The 25230-nt window shown below is 42.4% G+C and overlaps 1 long non-coding RNA gene across 1 annotated transcript; it reads left to right on the top strand.

The window, feature by feature from the left end:
* The first annotated feature begins 313 nt into the window (after positions 1-313).
* Positions 314-24563, top strand: LOC139050459 (uncharacterized). The gene is made up of 4 exons (XR_011508888.1): positions 314-533; positions 1701-1753; positions 18465-18654; positions 19731-24563. It is a non-coding gene; the product is annotated as an uncharacterized lncRNA (long non-coding RNA).
* The last annotated feature ends 667 nt before the right edge of the window (positions 24564-25230 follow it).

The raw sequence follows: 25230 nt of genomic DNA, 5'->3' as shown, positions 1-25230 counted from the left end.
ACTCGGACGAGAAAATTTTGCTTCTGCCAAGTGAATGTAGCGGGTATTTCAAGACGCGTGTTAAATTCATGGCTGTTTCATTCGTAAACATTACTTAAGTGACGTAAAATTATCAGTGAGCAAAACAGTTTTTATTTCAACGCAAGGAAACAAAACCGAAACTAGCGCAACTGTTTTGCCCAGTTGTGCAGATACAAAATGATCCAAAGCCGAAGCCGTCAATAGCATGACGCCATTTTGAACTTGTGCTGCATCACGCGCGAGTACGTTGTCGTTGAGTGGTCGCCGCGTTAAGGGCGACTGCAACCAAGCATTGCGGCAAGTTACGGTGGGAGCTTCTGTCCGTGCTGTGTGATTGCGACGAGGGGACCGCCGCCAGCAGCAGCGTATCGCCGATAAGCGCCCGAAGTGCTGCGGTTTGCACTGCATCTTTCATTGTGATATGGGAGATCGCAACGGACAGAGACGACCAGATGCATACGAACGACTACCAGCGAGGAGTGACCTGTGCCGTATTTCTCTTAACGTCTCAGGTAAGCATATCAGCTTTTGTTCCGAGTTTACAAACGGCGCGTACTCGGCCCTTCCGGTACGGCTACATTTTGCGCCATGTTTCTCTTGGCAGTTCACAGACGTTTCTTAGGCATGCGTGCGCGTATGTATGCGGAAATACTACTGGCAGACGGAAGCCTCAGGATAAGCACCGTTCTTAACAACTCTAGTGACGAGTGGCCTGTCGCATCGAAAAATCCGTAGAATATCAAGTACTGCGTAACTTGAAGTGTAGATACAATACTAGCACCAGTGTGACTTTCGCATGGCGAAGACAGGTAATCGAAAGGGCAGCTTGTGCATTCTGAAGATTTACTAGCGCTTTAGGTATATTGCCGCGAATAATAAAAGCGCTACAACGCTGTATGGCAGTGTCAGGCGATGTGGCAGCACAGATATTTTAAGAGCGGTTAAGCGGCTGCATGCACAAGCGAACACACACAGCGCTTTCAAAGCGCTGAAAGAGAACAAACTTTTTGTGCATTTGGCTGTAAGTAGAAAACACATTAGCTCACAATCTAAGCCTATATATAATGTATTATTTTTACGTAATGTTTATTTTCACGGTTGTAAAAATTTAAAAGCATGAATATGCTGCAACATTTATATAGTAAATCCTACTACGCTTACAAAACCTGGCTGCGTTATGTGGTAAAATTGTACTATTGCTACTGGATTTTTTATATTGAGTCCGGTGGTTTATGAAAAAAAAGGTCCTTTTATGAGTAGTTTTATGTTAGTGCGTATATTTGCCCAGCAGAAATGAGTTGATTGCAAAGTTGTACCTTCCAGTGAGCTGCATATGAACCCAAGTTTATCCTGTCTTGGCTATTGTAATGTGCATACAACAATTTTATGTATATACAGCTGTAGTTGGCTTAGTCGCTGCAACATATTTTGTAAAAGTAGAAGGCCATTTATTATTTTGCTGCTTCCATGCAGAAATACCTGTTTTCTTGTAGCAAGAAACGCTAACAGTATTGAATGAAATGAAGTGTGTTGTATTTTTCTACTAACTTAATAAAGGAAATTTCGTCTGCCGTGTATCGGAGATTAGTTTACCTTCTTGTACTAAACAATGCATTATGTCCTCGGCTACTGCTGTTGTCCTGTGTATTTTTATAATTTTGAAATGTATTTTATTTTAGGTATTCAAGAAATGGCAACAGCCAGAAGTCGCCATCTTACCAGCACGTTATGGGTGAGACAAATCGTAGCAGGCACTTTTGCATATCTCATTAGCATATGATGCTATTTGTTGTAATTTTTGTGTCCACTTTCCTGTCTTTATGCATTTTACTATTATTGTGCAAAGGGTAACAGTTTTACATTGAGACAGAGTAATCACCCAAAGGGGAGACATGGCTGGAGGAGACAACACACACAAGCCTCCTTTGTCCGTATCTTTATGTTGTGCAGTTACTCTGTCGTTATCTACCAACGTATCCAGCTTTTCTGGACACGAGGGTTTAGTTCGCGGGAATGCCACCACGTGGCGTACTCACCTTAAACTTTTCAAACTTCCCGCGGTGACGCGTGATGACGTCAACCAAACAAAAATAAAAAAGTAAAAGCTATCCCTGTGCATTGAACTTCGCCACAATGCTTGTCCCGCCAGCGTTATCAGTGTTCTTGATCAAGCGTATTCGCTCGTCGCCTGGAAATTGCTCGTCATCCAGCGTTTACTCGCGACGAGCAATTGTTGATTCTGGGCTTTTGATTCGGTTCTTATTTTTTTCTCTTTTCCTTTTCTTTTTCTTTTTTTCATTCTACGGAGTAAAGAAGATAGCCTAACCGTCAGAAGCACTTCGGGGCAGCCTTTCTTCAATCGGCATACATTGTTAACGTCCGAACATCGCACCGCGCCTACTAGAGACGCCGTCGTGGATGGATTTTGATTTTCCCTTATCGAATTCATTAAGGTGCACACAATTATTTCACTAGCGACTTTGCAATGCGCACTCATGGGCTATCGACGCAGCTGCAAATCTAGATGTGCTTAAGTATCAGGACATATACATGGATATGTCGGTTTTTCACCTTGACACAAAAGTCACGAAACAAGAGTTGAGCAAACTGTCCCTGTGTCGTCGCAGGGTGTGAGAGGGGGCTAGTTGGTATTCCATGCTAAAGTGACTAGCGCAAGAGTGGACACGGGACACTAAAGAGGCGACAAGGATAAGCGCAAACTTCCAACTGGGCGCTTGTCCTTGTAGCGTCTCTCTATTGTCCACTATTGCGCTAGTCACTTCAGTCTGTGTCGTCATCCGTTAGCATGCTATGGCCGAAGCTGCTCGCAATATTACGTCACATTTACTGGCCACCAGGCCAGGTACACCCTTGGGTACGACATATACAGTACTTGCAGTTAGTTTCCAAAGTAGTCTCCTATGGCGGCTATCCACGTGTGTGAAGCAAGAACGCTATTTAAAATTATTGTGGAATAATATATGCGGAATTTGTATGTTCTCCACATTTTCTACCATGTTGCCGTTCCACCTTTATTATATAGCCGCAATGTAGACTAGCAGCTATCGAACGCCATAAAGGCTATCCACATATTCAACCCTTAATGACCATCGGTTATCTTCCCTCCTCATTACATGTCCTGCCCATGCCAATTTCTTTTTCTTGATTTCAACTAAGATGTCATTAACTCGCGTTTGTTCCCTCACCCAATCTGCTCTTTTCTTATCCCTTAACGTTACACCCATCATTCTTCTTTCAATAGCTCGTTGCCTCGTCCATAATTTAAGTAGAATCCTTTTCGTAAGCCTCCAAGTTTCTGCCCCCGTAGGTGAGTACTGGTAAGACACAGCTATTATACACAGACTGGATTCCAAGGGAAGGGAAGTGTAGCAGGGGGAGGCAGAAAGTTAGGTGGGCGGATGAGATTAAGAAGTTTGCAGGGATGACATGGCCACAATTAGTAGGTGACCGGGGTTGTTGGAGAAGTATGGGAGAGGTCTTTGCCCTGCAGTGGGCGTAACCAGGCTGATGATGATCATGCTGCTGCTGCTGCTGATGATGATGACATATTCAAGGACCTCACGCGCAACTCCTGACACTTAATTGTATTCAAATTCAAGAGTTGTGCGACTGCCCAGGACATCCTCAACGAATGTTACATAACGTATTATGAGGTTTTACTTGCCAAAACCACGATTTCATTATGAGGCACGCCGTAGTGGAGGATTCGGGAATAATTTAGACCACTTGGGATTTTTAACGTGCGCCTAACCCTAAGTACGCGGGTTTTCGTATTTCACACCCATTGAAATACGGCTGCCGTGGATGGGATTCGATCCCGAGACCTCGTGATTAGCAGCCGAACCCAATAAAAGCTAAGCAACTACGGAGGGAAACGAATGTTGGCAGTAGGAGGAAGGTGACGGCCGGCCCGTGGGACAATTTGTTCCCATCCTCATTGCTGGAGAATGGGTACCATCTGTCCAAGAATGACACCGTAGAATGCACTGTATTCAATGTGATGGAGTCCGCGTCCAATATTTCAGAGCCGAATCATACTGTAATTACTGACGACCAGGTATCTCGCTAATACGTGCAGTCGTTTGACAGCTGCCGAGCGCTGGCGTCGGCCACAGGACCTACTTGACCTTTTTTTAACACTTGCCGACATTCTCGCCTTATTTCGCACTTTTGCGTTTCAGCTTAACTGCTTCAACAGCCGATTTATTTGTGCCAGAATTTGGCCACCCTGTCAACGTTATGGTTTCTTATGTTAAGTCATCTTTTATATTGACACGTATACTTATCTTTATCGGGCAACCACGTTTCGCAGCCTAAAAAACGTAATCGCACAGCGTGGGACGCGCCTGTATATGTATCCGAAGTTTCTGGAACGTTATCGATGCTTCTATCCGCTGTCTGTTGTCGCCGAACGTTATGTTATCTGATTTCATCACCTGACGCGAATGGTGCAGAACTTTGTGGAAGGCACGCGGGTCCGAACGATTAGTCTGAAACATTCGATGACTGCTCTAAAGAAGCCGACGCGCTTGACCCGCTGATCATATTTTCGACGATCGCCGAGCGTGTTCGCCGCTATCGTTGTGCTATAAGTGTAGCCTGTTTTGTGGGCACAGGTTCGCCCAATAAAAGTTAGTTTTGTCGTTCACAGTACTGCTACTGTGTTATTCAACGTCACGACCACGTGACAATATTTAGGCTAAGGCTGTCGTGAAATTTCCAGCGGTTTCACCTTTCCCAAAATGCCCGCATTTTCGTCGGCCTCTTAATATTTTGGAGGATTTTTAATAGACGTGGAAACCATTGCATGGCCCCCTGGCCAAGCTGCTCAAAAAGTCATTTTATATCCCTGAGGTCATGCGCAAGCTTCCGCCTTCGTGCCGTTCCTCAACCTCCTGATTTCCCTGTCACCTGTATTCCATTTTGACGACTCCATTCCCACGGAAGTTGGCGAAGATAAGTCCATGGGATTAAAGCCATTTAAATCAATTCTACTGTGGATACGACAGCCGCTTATGCTCACTGTGGATGGAAATGTTGCGTTAATGAGCGCCATTCTGAGGAACCTAAATTGATAGTCACAAAATTATGCGGATCCCACGTATGTGCGAATCGATGTAAGCAAAGCTTTCTGTGTTTGTTGTCATTGTTAAACGTAATCTCCACAGAGTAGTCAGGCACCCTCTAATGAAATGCTGTCAATGTTTGCCTGATTACGCCCACCATTGTGATGCAAATAAACGTAACTCCAACTCATTTTCTCAGAAATAAACGCTGAATGAAACGCTGACGTCATCCTGAACAAGATCAACAAGCGCCCTAGTGCTCGATCTTATGATGCCCCTATTCGTAAGCTTATATTCGTGATTTAGTTACTTGGGGGGGGGAGGGGCGAGAGCGATGTGTTCTTATACCGTAGAAACATCCCTCAGACCTCTCTGATGTGCTCGTTTTTATTCTCAAGTACCCAATGAAAACTGTAATCGCTGCAACTTCATGATGTCCTGGTGGCAGGCCACCATGGCATGTCGCGCAAGTATGACCGCGCTGATTCATTTGGGTTGGCATATACTATTTGGTGCGTCATACTTCGCCACATGCATTTTTCAAGCAGAGCTTGAAAAGGGCGGCCAACTCACTACGTCCCTTTCCTCTGTTTACTTCCGCAAAGTGTGTGTCTATCGCTGTGGTTACCAAATACGCCCAGCGGTATGCTACCACTCAAGCCTTTCTGTCGGCTGAGCAACTGAAGTCGCAGGCTTTCTTCAACACGGCGTCGACGTTCAATACGGCTATCCTCAATTACTTTTCGCGGACTTCGCTCACCGCCTTCCCTCCAGTGTCATCTCTTACACTACTCGCTCCTGCTAGACACAACACAAACACGCAACGACCCTAATGAAGTATCTATAACACGCTAGTTGACATGCTGTCGACGTATATTTCCGCTGAGCACCGGGATTGGAGCGTGGTCATGTCTATGGTGACATTATCGGTCTACAGCTTCGCTCAACAACACCGCTCGTTACTCATCACTTTTTTTTTTCCCGACAAGAGTATAGCGTATCTCCGCTGAATGTACTTCCGCTTTAAGTGGGACCTTGCACGCCCGCTTATTCTGTTGCGTTGACGGCGACCGTTGTCGTCAGGCTGCCGCCTAATTCTGAGCGTCGCAGTCACCAGAGTGCACAGAAAGCTGTCTTCCCAAACAAACCACCGGGATTCGAGCCCATCTCCCAAATGCAGCATCTTGCATTTGGGAGATGGGCACTCTAACCATTACGCTACCACCTGCCTCCACCAATTTCCGTTTATCTGCCTTCCCACTTCTCGTTTTTGCCGCAGACGCAGGAAGAACGGATGCAGAAACGAAAAAAAGAAGTAAAGATTGCTTGAGCCGCCAGTGACGCATGACTTTAACTTTGGCAGGGGACCTTCATTGGATCGCATGTAGGCTTGCGGCATCGTGCAGATTGTGGGTCGCCTTAGCTTTAATGTAAATTTGCTTTCACCAACTCTTTTCAGCTAGAACTGAAACGCCAGACAAAAATGAGACCTATCGTTGACTATTTTTCTTGTTTTCAAGGTTTAAAGCAAAAATGCTCATTAACACAAATAGTGATTTGTTTAAGAAATGGCATAAGGATACTGTATTTCAAGGTCATGTTTTGTCAATACGGCCCGGCACCACGTATCGACGAAAGGGCATCACAGTGCCGATGCACGCGGCAGGTTACTGAATGAAGAAAACAGGAAACGACTGTTTTTCAGTTCTCGCAACACATTGTACACAGAACACAAGGCACCCACCATCATGACATTCTTTTTTTTTTTACAACAGCGACACACAATGCCGGACTGATATACTTCCTAAAAGGGTCTCATTTGATTTTTCATCGCAGAACTGCAAGCACAGTTGCGTCGCGCGTGCTTGCAGCCACGTACTGTAGCCGTGCTCCTTTTCCTCTAACAATATGGCTACCGGCGGCTTCAAGCGCTCCCGTAGGTGGCCGATTGGACTGTCACTCGAGAAGTTTAAATACATAACCTCTTTGCATAGAAATGACGGCATGATTGTTAACATCATTGCTCTCCAGACTGATCTTGATGAGCTAACTCATTGGTGCGGTAGGGCAGATGGTAATTAACGCAGACACAACTATACATCTCAAGTTTACTTCCGCTGCTAAGACGATTCCTAATGCCCACACAGTTAATAATACTATCATTGAAACTTCAGCGGCGGTAAAATACCTCGGTGTAAATTTTAGCTCTTATTTATCGTGGAGCACTCATATTGAACTGATTACTACGAAAGACTTAAAAAAACTTTGTCTTCTTAAACGCCGACTACGCCAAGCCAACCAGGATACAAAACTACACGCATACAACGCGCTAATCAAGCCTGTGATAGAATACGCACCCGTGATCTGAAACCCTCATTTTATCTATCTTGTTAACATGTTGAAATCTATACAAAACAAAGCTGCTCGATTCATCCTTTTCCGTTACTCTCGGTATCAAAGTGTAATGGTGCTGAAAATATCGCTCCGTCTCCCGCCTCTGGTCATGCGCAGAAAACTCAGCCGTTTATCTTTTTTCCATACTCTCTACCACAGCAACACACCATTCGCAAGTTCACATCTTCTCCCGGTGCCGCACACACCGGCTCGTCTAGATCACATGAAGAAGACTAAACCCATTTTCGCTCGGACAGACCGACACAAATACTCACCTCTTGTCCTGGCTATTGAAGAGTGGGATTCGCTTCCTTCTAGCATTGCGGCTATCGCTGGACCATCATCATTTCAAACAGCTCTTTGGTACCCCCCCCCCATACTTAGAACATTCCACTGTACAATGATGAGCGTTTTTTTTTTCGTTTTTTTTGCAGTGTGTGCGTGTGGGCCGTAACGTTCCGTGGAATGTTAGATGGCATGTTTTGTAACTTCTGAAGGTGCGATTTTTGTTTTGTTTTGTGGGATTTGCTACATGTGCATTTTTTCAGCACCTGTTCCTAGCCACTTCTTCCCCTGTCAACTTGTACCTGGCTTATTAACTTGTTTATTCCTGTCTTCAGCCATTTATATTCTGTGTTGTATATTGTTAAGTTTCTTTGATGAATCCCCCCCTACGTAACGCCCGCATTGGGCCTTCAGGGTATTGAAATCAAATAAATATTGTTGGCTTGGATATGTTTGGCACGAGGCCCAAGTCGGTACCCTGTCTTCTAACGCGTTCTTTTATTTTTGTCTCTGTCTTGAAGGGACGCGCACCGTAACATGCTGCAATGGTGATTGCGCTGCGCGTATGTAAGGTGAGAAACGCGGTTCTAAAATGTCTGTTCACTAACTTGTGTAGTAAACCCATGTTTATAGTATTCGCACAATAGTAAGAGTCACGAGTATGGCAACCGTAACCGCAAGCGCCACGTTATAGTCGTAACTTGTCGTGACAGCGTAGTTGAAATCCACTGACCCTGCCACTAAGAAATACGTGGCGAGGTATGGCTGATGAATAATTAATTGCGAAGATTGGTTTTCAGTAAACGTTTGTTACCAAGAACGGCGGGTGCTTATACTACCGCAAATGACGGACGCTTGGCGGTGACTCCAATCATTTACTCGCCACATCACAGATCTACACTAGAATTCAACTGGTTTCACCAACTCTTGCTTATATTCTCTCGCCCCTAAACTGCGACTTCGCCTACCACCCGGCCTCCAGCTTTTCCTCTTTGTCCCCCGCTTCTTTCCCAATCTGCTGAGACGTGCTTCCACTGATGTTTGGTCTTATTTTTTCTCAATAAATGAAGGCATTCATTCATGCTTTCATCTGTTACTGCAAAAAATAGCGTGTCTTTATCTACATAACCACCCTGTCTCTCACCTGGACTCTCCAATCGCGAAACAAAGTTGCGGTGTTGCAAATGACTGGGCGTCACATATACAATTTTCTAGGAATGGCCAGTAGCACGGCGGGCAATTTTCGGTGGGTGACGAGACAGTATATAGAACACTTTCTCTGCAATATCCACACTCAGTGCTCTGCTTCGTGAGCTACTATTAGCCGCTACTACGAAGTACGAAATGAAAGAAACCTAGCTGGGCTGGTCACGGACAGCTCTTTTTGGATTCGTGATGCGTCAATATAAAATATATATATTTCGTATATAATCCTAAATGACAGCGATAGAAGCGAGGTGAGTTACGCTAGCTCGTTGGTCTTGACTAACGACACTCTTCATGCAGCACTTTCGTCTTATGCGTGTTTGCGAACGGGAATGAAAGACAGGAGAGTAACACGCCTTCCTGAAATTAAGCATTCGGAATAACTCTTTGTTTGACGGTTAGACATGTGTTGAGGGCCCCGATACGAACCACCTGCAAGTCTGTATCAGCTTGCAAAGAGGAACTCAGATTAAACGTTGTCAAGAGGATAGGCTTTTAATTACCATAAAGATATCTTTATTGAAATTCCTTACCATTAGGTGAAAGCCGACTAATAAGCATTCATATTTTCTGTGTTATTAAAACGACCTGTTAATAAAAGGTTGCTGTGTTCTACAGCCTCCTAAATTAGGGCATAAAAAATAAATTGATGCGGGAAGTGTGTAAACGCAGACGCAAGAAAAGGCCGTGTCCGTTTCCAAGTATTCACTCAATGAAGAAGGAGCGCCTCTATACTCTCACATTGTAGGGATGTCAAGAACAAAACACTTCCAAAGAGTGAGTCACGAATATAAGTCATTATAAGGTGAGCTTGCGCGGGAAAAGAAAACGCTCAAAGCGCAACGATGGCTGCGCGCAAAGTGCTTGCTCTGATTCCGATCTACGGATCAAGGCGTCAGTTCGTCAGACTGAAATGGTCGTACATTACAGCGCAATCTCGGGTCCTCAAATGTGACGGCGAATGTAGGCCCGTATTCGCTTCACGCGCGCAATCTGATAAGATAACGCTCTTTCGCTATTGAATCCGTGACAACATACTGGATGTTAGAAACACATGCAGGCACATCTTGAGCTAACTGATAACTCTGGAACTGTGGTTAGACGCTAAAAAAAGCCTCCCCCATAAAAAAAGAATACAGTTGCTTTCAATATTAGCTGAAAAATAGTGCTTGTCGTTTAAAAAGGGCCTCCAACACTGCACAGCGGCACTGACATACAGGAAATTCAAGCGCGAACTATCAAACCAGCGTATCGTGGTTCAATGTATCCCAATAGTTCAGGGGCCAGTTCCACCACGGGTACTGTGTCGGAGCTCATATTTCATGTCAGCATTAATTGTCACAAAATCACAGTATTTTTTCTTTAGATCTTATCATTACACAGCTAAAATACATCCAGCGAAATCCTCATCTTAATATTTCAGTACTTTTCGTTCTAACGTACACATCCGTGCTGATTCATATGTTACAAAGTACTGAAAATGTACCCTATGCTTTCCTCCAGGCAGCAGTTTTTATTCCATATGATGCCAGGAAACCGAGCCTGATGCCACCAACACTCAGGAACCTAATCGGGAGCGCGCACAATGTTCTCGCACACCTTGTGGGATGTACCGTAACGCTGAGGTGCGTCTTGTATAATATATGAGAATCGGCTGTAAAGGCAGTCGTGCAAGGTTTGACACATGCGCTTAAGCTCATGAAGTTGATTTGTGTCAAGATAACCTGTCCAAGCTTTCACAGTTACTTTATAAGATGTCTACAACACCATCAATATGCCGGCTGCTTTTAACTGCACGAAACAAAACTATTGAAATGATACAAACAATGTTAACATCATTTTATCATTCGAGTGTTCAGATTGGTAATCTCTAGATGCGGAGTAAGTTGAGAAGTTGTTTGCGTAATTAACAAAGCTACGTTAATTAAATTTTCAGTAATGGTTCTTACGTGGCTAAAGAAAGTGAGCAGTTTGGAGCCCGTCCACGAGATTATGCAGCCAATCGAAAAACTTTCGACTAAACATGCTTCTGTAAGAGCCATGCGAACAAAAATTTTCCAAGTAAACACTCTTGGAAGGCGTAACTGACGCAGAAAAGGAACATCTGTAAAGCGACAGAAAGAACAGCAGTTCACGACGGGACACAAAAGAGGAACCACACACAAACTGCGCTAACCTTAAGCGCTGTTCTTTATGTGATAATGAAGCAACTAGACCGTCAGTCATTCCTTCCAAACCTGTAAAGTCAACCTGACCACATCTAGCCTTTCGGGATTCTGTCATCAATAGTATGGCCCCGCGAACATATTCCCCGTGGCCTTATAGTCGCGTTCCATTTTTATTCATGCTGTTTTCTCGAAAGCAAGCAGTTTAAAGTTTTGGTGTCAATGCGGCATTGTACGTGTGCCGCAGAAAGCTTGCTTGGTCGCAGGAGTGATGCATGACGCAATGATGGTGCAGATTTAGCGCGTCGCTGGCATCAAGACAATGCGCTGCCGCCGAGGGAAGGAAGATAACGAAAGTGAAAGCTTGGTAGCTGCTCACGGAGCCGTGCCGATGGGGACGGTGCCATCATGACGAAATCTGAGCCGGCGATATTGATGGCTGCAGCGTTCTTGTTTTCTTTTATTCTTTTATACTTTTTTTACAGCGATGCCGTTAAGAGGAAGCTTTAACACGGGCCCTACTCCGACTCGGCCTATTCAAATAGATGTAAAACGCCGAAACGCTTTTCTTAGATAACCCCTGGACCGATTTTAATGAAATTTGTTGGATTCGGGAGAGAAAAGTAAATTCTAGTGACTATTGGAAGCGGAATTTCTATTTAGGGCCTGAATTCTGGTAAAAGATATTAAACAATTCGAAAGTGCGAAAAGTACACAAGCACGAAGTTTAGAAATTATTAACTCCACATCAAGAACTGATATCGCGGTTCTGTAAACAGCATCCATTAGACAATTCCAATATGCCGAGTTATATCTTACGTGAAGTCGTTACGTTGTGAACAAGGGTTGTGGAAAAGCTGTATTTCCATATCACTAAATTTTTTTAGATTCATGCGTAATATATCAATTTTGTCTGCTTTAGATGTGCTGTTAGATCCAATGTACATAATTTTGATATCAGTTTTCATTGCCGAAAGAGAGTTGTAAACTTGATGGTTTCGTTTTCTGAAAATGTGCAATTTTTGACAATTTTGAATAAACAAATGATGACCTAATTCAAGAATTCGAAACCAACAGACACTAGATTTTAAGTTTTTGTTTTAAATGCAACAAAGCTTGTCAAATTAGATGCAGTGGCTTTCGAGAAAAAGGAGTTCTCCTTTTACATTTATTTAGATAGGACCACCAGAGCTAAAGCTTCCTCTTAAAGGCTACTTTCCCCACTATCGCGTCCGCGTGTAGAGCCAAATCCCGAAGATAGCGTAATACCGGCCCGACCCACAGTGGTGGTGAAGCATGCGTTCCGCGCTCCTCATATGTGGGCTGATCCCGAATGTAACGCTATGCCGGGGAGACCCGCGGCGGAGATGAAGCAGGCGTTAAGCACTCCCCATACGTGGGCCGATCCCGAAGACAGTGCAATGCGGGGCCGACATACGGTGGAGGTGCAGTTCGCCATTAAGGGACCCACATACACAGCTTTGCAGGTCATGTTTCTCCACAGAGTGGAAGGGCACTGAGATTTTTTAGTTATCCGCGTTTACCCTGCATGCGTCTGCGATGAAAACAAGAAACAGGTATGCCTGGAAAATCTAAGGTGGTGGAAGCAGGTGGTAGCGGAGAGGTTAGCATACTCAGCCCCTGCACGTACTTATATCTGCATTGACATGGGTTCATGGTAGTGATAGCGACCAACGCTCTACTTTTTCTTCGTACTCTAGTCATTGTGAAAATAAGGATGTGCTTAGCATCCTTACGAGTGGTGAAATGTGAGTGGCATCCTTACGAGTTACGAGTGGTGAAATCCCACTGGGGCTGATTGTGAAGAAAGCTTCCTTCCTCTGTCCACTCTCGCGATGGTGAAGCTAAAAATGAGGAGGAGGCCTGACGGACACAACGTTGATCGTCACCATAACAGAATGGATGGACGACCTGCGGAAAGGACAAGGCACACCAAGTTTTTAGCACTTAATTTGTCCTACAGTAAAGCGCTACAATGGCTAGTATGCCCTCATGGGAATGGTAGACCGAACTGCTGCTCACTGCTAACACTGGACTGATACTAAGAAAATACTCCGTCCGCAGGCACCACGCTACACTGAAACTAGTAAAACAATGTCAGTTTATAAACTGATATTGCCAATTATCTGGTGTCCTTCTTGTGTGTGTGGAGGGCATAGAGGTCCTGGCAATGAAATGGTATTATTTTCGTTTTTGCTGCAGTTGCACACAAACAAAATTCTTTGAAGTTATCCGACAGCGATCTACCGGTGGAGAAGACCAACCCACAAATTAAAAATAATTGCTGGTTTCAGATCTTCCAATTTACTTCGCGCTTAGCTACCATCTGTTATATTCTTCTTTTTGTGCTCTTATAAAGAAGAAAACTCCACATTACTACAATATCAACAACCGTACACAAAATAGACTGGCTTTGAAGCTGTGACCACGCACCGCACTTTTCTACATTTAACACATGTAGTATTGGGGCAACACGTTTGAGCAAAATGATTAGGTTTTCGATCAAAGCACTGTGACAGGCGGGAAAAACTCGTTGTCATGCCCGGTCGAAACAATACCATCTGAAATCTTATTTATTTATATTGATTTTTGAAAAATCACTATTACCGTTTATACATTTGCTTCGTATGAGTTATATACTAGCTTGCCTCGTCAATCTCAAAAATGTATTCTCTTTTCGGGAGACGGCCTTCGTGAAAAACGACGCAACACGACAGTAAAACATCCAGCAAGGCTCTATCCAATGATTGGCGAAATAGTGCACTGAGAGCGTGTCGACTAGCGTGCAATGGAAAGTTGAATTATGATCGTTGTAGGCTTGTGTTACGTCTAGCACGCGCGAGTAGTGTTAACAATGACATTGGTGTGAAAATGGTCAGCTCTATCTGCGATTTGTTCTTGTGGATCTCCACATTGAACGTCGCAGTCGTCACGATGAGAGCACTCCTGTGACATTATTAGCTCAGTGGGCTGGGAAGGCTCGAGTGGTAGCTCACTTTGAGGGGTATTGGCTAACAATTATTAATGTACGTACTTTGCGATGATGAGAAAGATGCAGAAACACCACTGGTGTTGTCTAACTATTCGTAAACAGGCCCCCAAATTTCAATTGGCCCACCCCAAACATTAAGTAGGCTCACCCCCGAATTTCAAGTTGGCACACCCTCAAATTTAAATTGGCCCACCCCTCTCAAATTTAAATTCGGCCACGCCCGATTTTCTTTTCGCCCAGCCTTAGAGGAAGCTTTAGCTCGAGTGCTCCTATCTAAATACATGTATAAGGAGAATTCGTTTTTTTCGGCAACCACTACACCAAATTTGACGAGGTTTGTTGCATTTAAAAGAAAAACTTAAAATCTAGTGACTGTTGGTTTCGAATTCTTGAGTTAGGTTGTCAATTTTTCGTTAAAAATTGCCGAATATCGAAAATTTTCACAAAACGAAACTATGAACTTTACAACTCTGTAACTCAACCACTAAATATGATAATACAATTCTGTGAATTGCATCTAGTAGTACATCCAAAGCGGACAAAATTGATATGTTACACATGAACATAAAAAAAAATTAATCATAGGGAAATACAACTTTTGCAAAACCGTCGTAACCAACGTAACAAATTCATGTAAGATGTAAAATGACATATTGAATTTGTCCGCTTTGAATGGTCTAATGGATGCCGTTTACAGAACCGTGATATGAATTCTTTATGCAGAACTATGAATTTGTAAACTTCGTGCTTCTATTTTTTTCAAACGGTCAAATATTTGAAAATCGTTTTAAGAAAATTCAAGCCCTAAATAGAAATTCCGCTACAACAGTCACTAGAATTTAACTTTCTCTTTCAAATGCAACAAATTTCATCAAAATCGGTCCAGGGGTTATCTCATAAAAACGTTTTTGCGTTTTACATGTATTTGAATACGCCGCGTCGGAGTTGGGCCCGAGCTAAAGCTTCCTCTTAAACTCAAATCGCAATCCCAAATTTCAATTGGGCCACCTCTAATTTTCAAGTTGGTGCATGCACGCATGAATTTCCGTAAATCGACGTCCAAATTTCGAGTCGGCGCACCCCAAAATTTAGGCTTGTCCACCCCCATATCGCCCCCAAATTCAGATTGGCCGACCTCGAGATTGCCCCCACATTTAGGTAGGACCAACCCCATATCACCCCCGAATACAAACTGTGCTGCCTCCACAACACCACCAAATTTAGGTTGGCCCACTCCAATACCACCTGCAAATCGAGGTTGGCCCACCCCCATATCCGCCCCAAACTAGCGCTGGCCCACCCCTCGATCACCTCAAATTTATGATGGCCCACTGCAAATCACACACCAATTAAGGTTAGTCCACCCATATATCACCCCCCAATTCAGCTTGGCGCCGCCGCACATCACCGCCGTGGTCAGGTTAGCCGGTCCCAATGTCACCCCAAATTTAGGTTGGCCCACCCCCATATCATCCCCGAATCCAGGTTGGCCCACCCCCATATCAGCCCCAAACTTAGCCTGGCCCACCCCTCTATCACCTCAAATTTAGGATGGCCCACCGCAAATCAATCCCACATTTAGGTTAGCCCATCCCCTTTACACCCCCGATTCAGCTTCGCCCAGCCCCATGTCACCCCCATGGTTAAGGTGTCCCACTACCCATATCCCACCAAATTTAGGTTCTCCCACCCCCGTATCATCCCCAAATCCAGACTGACCCACCCCCCATATTTCCCCAAACTTAGGCTTACCCACCCATATATCACCTCAAATTTAGGTTGGGCCACCCCCATATCAGGCTCAAATTCAGTTTGACTCATTACCATTTCACCCCAAATTTAGGTTGGGCCACTCCCATATCACTACCAAATTCAGCTTGGCCCATCCCTGTATCACGCCCAAATTGATACTGATGGCACTTCCAATTTCAAGTTGGCCACCCCAACCCTTTTTATGAAGACCTATGTATTCATATGGGAAATGCGTCAAGTTTTTTGGCGTTACAGACACGATTTTGCACGATTTTGCTACCAAATTGCTGGGGTACTCGCCAACGAATGCTGCGCATTAAAAGCAACTGCACCGAACGAGCGACGCCATGTGTTGATCCTAAATACTGACGGCTAGCCAAGCTAGCTTCTCTGTAGAGCGACCGGGGCAGCCACAACACGGGACATTTATTCAAATGGATTTTTTACGGGCACACCTACACATTCATACCACTTGGCTGTAGGCAACACATTAACAGTAGCTATTAATCCAAACGCTGCACGTCTTCTCCTAGTTGGCGCATTTTTTATTTGAATGAATCTTTAGAAATAGTTAACGTTCGGGCAGCGACTCAGCTTAGCAGACCCTTTGTTCCGCACGAATGTTGCATAGGAATAGCACTGGCCACCGGGTGGCATTGTGGCCCAGGTGGACCTAATTCGCTCGGAGTATGTGCCATTAAGGACAGGCGAAAGTCGTGAAAACGGACCTTCCAGAAGAACGCAATAAGAATAGCCATTTTGTTCTCCCAGGTTCCACGCTACTAAGCACTAAAGTGTTTTTTTTTGCATAACACAAAGCTATGCGCAAGCTTCTAGTTATGATGTCCAATGAATAAAATATTCATAAATGCGGTGACCTAACTAATGAACACAACACTGCTATGTTTTAGGAAGGAAAATAGAAAACATAATATTTCAAGAGAACCACTGGAAAACTAGAACCGAAAGCAAACCATGAGCTTTGTGTTTCTGCCATCTGTTGGGAGACTGTAAAACTAAGTCCTATGGCTTCTAAAAAAAAAAAGAAACTGCAACGCTGCAAAACCAGAACCGAAAGCAAATATTGGATTTTGTGTTTCTGCCATCTAGTGACAGACTATAACACTAGGCCCTATGCGGCTTAAAAAAAAAGTGCGAAGCGGGAATCGAACCGCGGCCACCGCGAAGGGAGACGAAAGGTGCGCGCGATTCTACCGCTCGGCCACGGCTTCCGTGGCTACGCGCAGTGTTACGCTCATATTTTTATAGATACCACGTGAATTTTCACGACAGTGTTTCAAAAAACGCTTTTGGGAACAATGTTGCACCATGTGTGGAGAGTCGAGATAGGCATCAATCGAAAGCTGAGTCTCCGGACTACATACGCTGCACTGCGTATTACGATAGACGTCGTAGGTTAATTACAGGCACCGTTCGTGCCTCGAAAATCGAGTACAAATTTTCGTCGTTTCCATAGGCTCCCATTGCTAAACCTTTAACCGCTGTGGGAACAAAATTCTTACGTGCCTTAGCGTGATCACTGCATTTGGCTCGTGTGGATTGTCTTCCAGAACACGTCTGTCGCCTGCGTTTTTCAATAATCGACCTGCAGCTTTTGTTATTCGCGAAAAACCCGCTCGTTCCATTGAAAACGCGCTAGCTTCGTGCCGGGGCCGCTTGGGGCGCTAGTTGGTACGTGTCCAGAAAAGCTGGATATGCAAGCCCAAGTTCCTCATCAGCTACATTTACTAATGATCCGTTATTACAGTTTCATTGACATAACATTGAAAGTACAGAGGTACACAGGAAGACAAGAGACTTGAACTGATGAAGAGCCGTAGAACAAGGACCGCTGGAGCCAATATTTCGACAAAGAGAAGGAGATTTTTCTTCTCAAAACGTTGGCTCCAATGAATTTTCTTGTTCTATCACTATTTACGGTTGAAAGAAAGCATTATTCCTCTTGCTGAAGTATTATGCATTATGGCATAAAAATTAGCAGGGTGAAATATGAGGAATGTCAAAATTCTTGTATATTCCAGTGCTAAAGCGAAAGCCAGGAAAACAAGATGTAGAGAACCACATTGTTATTTTTCACTGCCCAGTTTAGCCAGCTTTATTCCGAGCTTGCACTTTGTTGCATTAACGACCACTGGAATTTGTTAATTGAATTAGCTTGGTGATTTACTTATATTAAGAGATTTTGAACTTGTATTAATGCAGCTTAACATAATGCATGTAAAAATAATTTACAATGACATATTTAGGTGGCAGGCTTGCAGTTGTCTAGCAGATCACTTGATGGTATGAGCTCAGGTTTCAGCCGAGCTTCCATGCACAAACCGGTTACACATTTTTTGTTTCATTGTTTGGATTTTCATAAACATAAGTACCGTTTCTTTTTTGTTGGGCTTCTAGTTGTGTCGTAGGACCTAACTGTTTACCTTTATTTGTATTGGTAGCCATGTTACACAGACAGCTCAGTTTTATTGTAAATCATGTCATGGTAGGACTAAGAACATTTGTGCAAATTTGTTGCAGGTACACTCTGGCGGCTCCTACCCCTGTGTCCTCCCACCACCCTGTCCTGACTACGTCCACTAGGTAGTTGGGAGCCTTTGGCGGCTTCTGCCACTGCATCCTGCCGCCACCATGTCCCGACTACATCGACTAGGGAGTTGGCAGCCATAGTGATGATGCCTGTAGGCTGACAGCCGACAGAAAGATTCATGTAAATACCTGTAATTAAGCGACGTCTTTATGAGTGAAATGGCTTGTCACTCAGCAATGAAAGACGTAACTTCGAAGCAGTTTAGACTCCCTGCTATCTGTGCAGGGATGCTCAAGTCCATGCATTTCGTCTTAGCCGCCAAGAGATTATGTGTATTAGACGAAATGCGATGTAAATTTTCAAACTGCAAGAGACCACTTGCACAATTTTTTTTTGCTTAACACAAAAACTACTTTGATAAAGCTTTACCAATTTAAAAAGAATACAATGTACTCTCATACATGGTATTTGGTATAAATTTACTAGGGCTGCCTCAATGGTAAGCAGGCCGATAAACGTACACCAAAACTGTCTTCTTTTCCAAGTTCATCCTCCTCTCTGCACTGTTGCATAATGTATCTTTCTGATACCATTCTTGCACACAGCACAAGTCCTAAACACATGGATTGCATAAATTTGCAGCTTTTGCTGTAGGTCACTTTTGTGAAAATAAAGTTAATAAGCCATTTTGTCCATTTTTAATCAGCCATAATAAACTGAGCAGTGGCTAATAAGCAGTCAAGTTTTTGGTGTAAGGCCTCTCTTCGTTGTTAAAAATTTGGCCCTCTTAATGAAATAACCAAATTTTTGGCTGCCATTTTATGATGCATACTTTGGTGCATTACACGAAATTTGACATAATGTTTATGGCAGTAAAAATTTTTTTTTGCTTCAAGTATTGTGTGAAATTGAGATTTGTTCTATAATGAAAGGCCCTCAGTTTTCAAGAAGAAATTCCAAGTGGTTGTGTGCCAGGTTGGAACAGCTGGCATGGAATAGCTTACTTACACAAATAGGGAGGGTCATGTACACTTGACTTTATGTTAAGATACTATTATTGATCCACAAAAGACAAATTGAAGGATTCCATCCTATAAGCAGCTCTTCACATTCATTTCCACTTTTGCACATTTATATACCTTGAGTCTGGTGACTTGTGTCTGTTTTCATCATCTGCTATGTGCAGATGGTAAACTTCAGATTTGCCCTATGGTACAGAATATTTTGGTGCTAATATATGAATCTGTGTTTTTCAGGTTGCCTCGAAATTTTACCCAAGCCATGCCGCACACTCGGGCCAGGCCTCTTGCGAACGACGTATAACCAGGCTCAACGCATCAGGGTCGAGGGAGTCCGGAGATCAAGGCAACCTGCTGTGCAACCAGCGTGCAACCTTTGGTGACCCCTCTACATGTGCTACCTATTTCACAGCTGTGCCTCGCCTACCATCTATCCAAACAGCATCACCGGCTGTGATCACTTATCGAACCATGGATGAATGTTGGGGTGGAGTGATTTGAACAGACATTCTATTTGTCTCTTCAAATTCTTTGTAAATATTTCTGTTATAATTCATATGTGTCTTTAGTATCTAGTTTTTAATAGTTCCTTTCTCTTAGAATTCTCGCCATCAGCCCCTGCTATTCTAATGTATACCTGCCTTTAAGCCCCATTTCTCGTAGTTCTTTCGTACTTGTGGATGTAATTGATAGGTTATTAATTCTTGTTGTACAGAAGGCTAAAATACGAACTTACGGCATTTTTTCTCCCTTTGATAATCTACAGCACTGCAATGTGTTCAAGAAATGTAACATAACACGGGCTCTGGTGCAGGATAAATTTAAGAGCAATATAGAGTACTTATTTCAAGCACCCATTATTTTTTAAAAACTCAAGGATATAGGAGCACAAGAAAGAAACTATTGAACTAGAGAAACATTGGTTCCCCTCATAAGTCTGGTAATAATGTGACTTCTTTCACTGCAAAGCTACTGGTACTCGCATACAAGGTTTGAGACATGAAAGCTATGATACCCTTGGCATTTCTCAGTGCTTATTTGCCACACTGACGAATGTCAAAGGCAGCATAAGTTTCATGCACACATTGGTTGTATTACACCTTTTGAGTATTGCATTTCTCAAACACACGGGTTTGCAGCAGTGCTTGAAATAGCAGATGTATTTCCTAATTTTCAGAATTTGTTAGTGCAAGAGTAACGCTACAGATCATGTAAAAATAATTTTACAGACTATATGTCCATGGATGCATGTTTCTTCTGATGACGTAGCAGTGCCATGTGGTCGGGGGATGAATGTCTATTTCAGATTTAAATATTGGCTTCCAGGCCTGGGTTAGTCTCCTACACCGAGTATTCTAGGTCAAAGCCCAGTTACTAGAGGAAAGTGAATAAAACTAGGAATTATAAACATCAAAAGATCTTGTTCGGGACACTAATGTAACAATCAGCAAGGTTCTTTGTGCATTAATTTCCAGATTTGCGAGATTATATTTTGACTGGTTTCATTAATGCGAGAACAAATATTTGTTTATTCTCATGCTAGAGTTGGCTGCCCCCATTCGCATACAACCCCTTTACAGGCTAAAAATTAAGTGTATTAATAGGCTGTTTTTCGGTTTTGCGCCCTCAGTGTTAAGGGATGCAAACGGTGACACAACAGAATGCAGAAAAATGTCTAAGGAATGCAAGCAGGGCACGGGACTTTTTAGACAGATGCATGCGTGTGCTATTTATAAAACTCCCTATGGTATGCCTCAAGGCGTTTTGTAACCCTTTGGTAGAAACACTGACACCCACTTATTAAGGGGAAATGCTCCTCGAAACAACTTTTTTAATTTGTACTAGAAATTTGAATGTACAGCTATTCATAGGGAGTTTTATGTAGATTTGAATTGTCATTGGTTTTTGTGTAGCTGGTGTTTAGTTATGTCCTACATAGTGGCAATATATTTTTATGGGCACTTGTGTGTAAAAGTTTCGCAAATGGTTTCATGCTGTATCTTATTTAGCTAGGTGTATACCGCAAAGTGGCGATACCTATCCAAACAGCTTGTACAATTACTGGAATTATGCAAAAAATATTAGGCCACTTTAAATAATTTTTAGATTGCAATTTCAATTAGATACTGGTATTCTGCTTATCTTGAAGAGTACGTATGCCAAATTTAATTTGTATAGGACAATTATAAAGCACGAGGTTATTCTCATGCTATTGTGAGAAAAAATTATTGAAGTATTCTCAATAATTTTAGTAGCAGGCCTGCCTGCCTGCCTACTAATCTTGCATACTTCTAGTAACTTTACGTGCTGTTTGAATAGATATCGGCACCTGGCAGTCTACAGGGAGCTGAGTTAGCTGCAGCACACTGCTTTTTTGTGAAAATTTAATACACAAGAAAGTGCCCGCAAATATCACTATGTATTTTGCCGTTGTATAGGACATAACTCAAGAAGCAGCTAAACAAAAACTAATGGAATATATGAAATCTGCATGAAGAACTCTACAATTGGCTCTGTTTTGAAACCTCTAGTACAAATAATAAAAATATTTCGAGTAATATTCAATCAGCAAAACGTTCCCCTTGCTACAGTGACCTACAACATAGCGACGCAAAGCTTAAGGCAAGTCCTCTTGTCGAAGCGAATCTGGGCTGTCTTCCCAAGGGCTTCTGTTAAAGACGGTGAATTTTCCTGCATTTACCAGAAGTGCAATACTAAAATGTTTGTGAATGTGCGATTGGTATTGGCACACTAACAGAAAAAAAGACAGTTCTGTGAAATGTGGACTTGAGACGTGACTTTGTTGGACATTTAAATTTTGACTCCATATATTTGTGTTTTGTACTGAGTGTTTCACCGGTGACTGCCACTAATTATTGAACATAACTGCTTCATGACAGTGCGACAATTTTCACTAACATAAATTTTAGCTGTGGCAGGCATTAGAATTACAGTACTCAGTAACGTCTACTTTGTAAGAACTCAGACTAGCACCAGTTCTGAGATACATATACCCAAAAAGTAATGATCAAATAGATTTTTTTTCCACACAGAATTGTCCTACAAGGATTACAGAAGGCTTTTTGGCAAAGTAATATCCGAAAGAGCAAAGCATGTTCCACCAAGTATGGTGACAAATATTTCAGAGCTGCCAGTCTGAGGACTCCTGCAAACTAACGATACCTTCAGCACTGACTAGCTTCAATAATGGGATGTCAGTGTTTTGCTAAAATTAATGAAACTTCAATTATTGTGATCTTGTTTAAGAAGACATATGTAATTAACATGCAGTTCTAATCTCTGTCACTTTTGTAAATATTTCCCAATTATTTTTTCAGGCTACAATTTTTGGTAATAATTGTATTCATTGCAGAAAAAGCTAGTACATGGCATTTAATAAAGAAGGTACTGGTCATTGTAGATTTTCTGTCTTCAGCATTTGTTCTGTTCCACAGCTGTTTCTTGAAATCTGAAATGATGTACCCATCACTTTGTTAACGATGAACAGGGAAATCTGTCAGTATGTTTTGTTTAAAATGGAGCTGATCAACCCAATAGTTAGGCTATTTGCTAATTATAAATTACAATGATAATAGTACAGGACCATAAGAACAGACTGATGCTGAATAACAGCTGTGCCCAGCTACATCCACGCAGCTTTGCCACACAATGTGCATGTGTTCAGAAGAGCCAAATGCCCCAGAGAGAAAGCAACAGTAACTAATTGTTCGTCATCTTGTACAAGCAGATTATGCGCTAGATGTAAATCATGCTCAGTAAATACATAAGTCAGTCATGTGAGGTGTCTCACTTTTGATTGCAAGTTGGAACTTATTGCAATCTTTGTTGTTTTTATTTTGTTTCCTTTGTGAGCATGAGTGACTTAGTTGCCTTGGCACATATTATCAAAACTGTTTCTTCATCACTGGGAATCACAAAATTTCAATTACACATAAAATTTCCAGTTACTGATATGGTAGACTTCGAAGTTAATTCTCTTATCTACCAAGTAGTTTTATCATTCATTGAAACATATCCATGCAATGCACAATGGGAACCCAAATTATAAATATCTGTTCTTGCTTTCTACCCTGCTCTACAACATTATGAAGATACAAAGCAAAACTATAAGTTTACAATTGTCCCCCATAACCTGAGTTTCGCTTAGAATTTGAAAAACAAAATTGACATCCTGATATAGTGTGAGAGTTGCTTTGGGCACCAAGTGAACTGCGTAGCACCTGTGCTAGAGTACACAACAAAGCAGAAAATCGCAGCAGATTGCAATGGCAGTGGTAAGTTAAGAACAGATGTTTTATTTCACGCACCATTAATGTGGTTTATCATCTGCTCCTGTTTTGTGGGAACGCATACATTGGGAAGACAATTTTTTGCACCAATCTTACCTTAGTGGGACACTGGAGAAAGGTAGAAATCAAGAACAGGTATTCACACTTTGTTGCCCACAGTGTATTTATTATCTGAATGTGTTTCACTCTACAAAAGACTACTGTGGTAGATAATCATAAAGACCAAGACAAAAGAATTAAAACAAGTATGTGTCAGTCATCCTTCCATGATCTCCCGTGTTTATAAAAACACTGCTTTCTGCATATGTGCGAAAGTGTAGGGAAGCATTACATAACTCAGTCATGCTTTCCAAGTTAAAAATCGGAAGAAGGACGATCACAAGAACATTGTACGAGTGATTTGTAAATGTGGCATCTAATGGAACTTATTTACGCATGTGCTGAGGGTACATTACAGCCAGTGCATAATCTGTCTGCTCTTACAGGATAGCTTGTGATGAGTAAAAGAAGCCTTCCTCACATTTTCCTCTTTGTTTCTTTTGGACCTCGGTGCACCATGTGTATTGTTACAGCTGCATGCATGCAGCTGGGTATAGCTTATGTGTTCTGCTACCTCCCTTGTCCTCATTATTCATGTGCTATCTTTGCCGTAACAAAATACAGCTACCTGTGCTACATATTTTGTCAGCGTGTTTGCATTATGGCAAGTTTTGTATTAGTGGTTATTGCAATCTGCGAAATTGTCTGTCAGCTATTATACTTCGGCTTGAAGAGTGTGTTTGTCAACATAAATAAACAATTAGTATAAATTTTGCTCTATTTATTTTTGTAATATTATCTGTTGTGAAGCTTTTATACACTGTTGCATGTTGTATGACAATAAAATTGATGCACAACTTTTTAATGTGGTATTTTTCAGATCAATTTTCAACTGACGCTAACACGCACAAGTTGTGGAGGAAAAGTGCCAACAAGAGTACCATAAGGTAAGACAGCTGTTCTTACTGTTAGATTGGATTATCAATTGCCAACCAGTCGTTTTCAGCAACCATAGTATAAAGCATAGATTATGTAATTTAAGTTGGAATATTGTTTTTATTGCACTTGATTATCTGGGTCTCCTTTGTACATAAGTGCGGCCTTCTTTATTTGTTATGTGTAGCTTACTTGCTTAAAATGTTAAATCGTAAGTTCTAAATAAAAACACGTCTCGAAGAACAGTGAAGTAGGTTTAACTTATAAATGTTTTGACATTAGAGACCTGTGCAGTGCTGAATTGAACTTGTACATGAGTTACATAATATTTTGGGGTCTCATTATGGTTCTGAGTTGCATTGCAGTGTCATGCATATGCACCTGCAGGCTACATATTGGATGTTTATTTAAGACTGTTTTGCTTGGTTGGCTATTGATTCCAGTTTAATAGT

This window comes from Dermacentor albipictus, chromosome 10, assembly GCF_038994185.2.
Source record: "Dermacentor albipictus isolate Rhodes 1998 colony chromosome 10, USDA_Dalb.pri_finalv2, whole genome shotgun sequence".
Taxonomy (NCBI): domain Eukaryota; kingdom Metazoa; phylum Arthropoda; class Arachnida; order Ixodida; family Ixodidae; genus Dermacentor; species Dermacentor albipictus.
The sequence above is the reverse complement of the archived record's forward strand: the minus strand, read 5'-3'. Positions and strand labels throughout refer to the sequence as shown.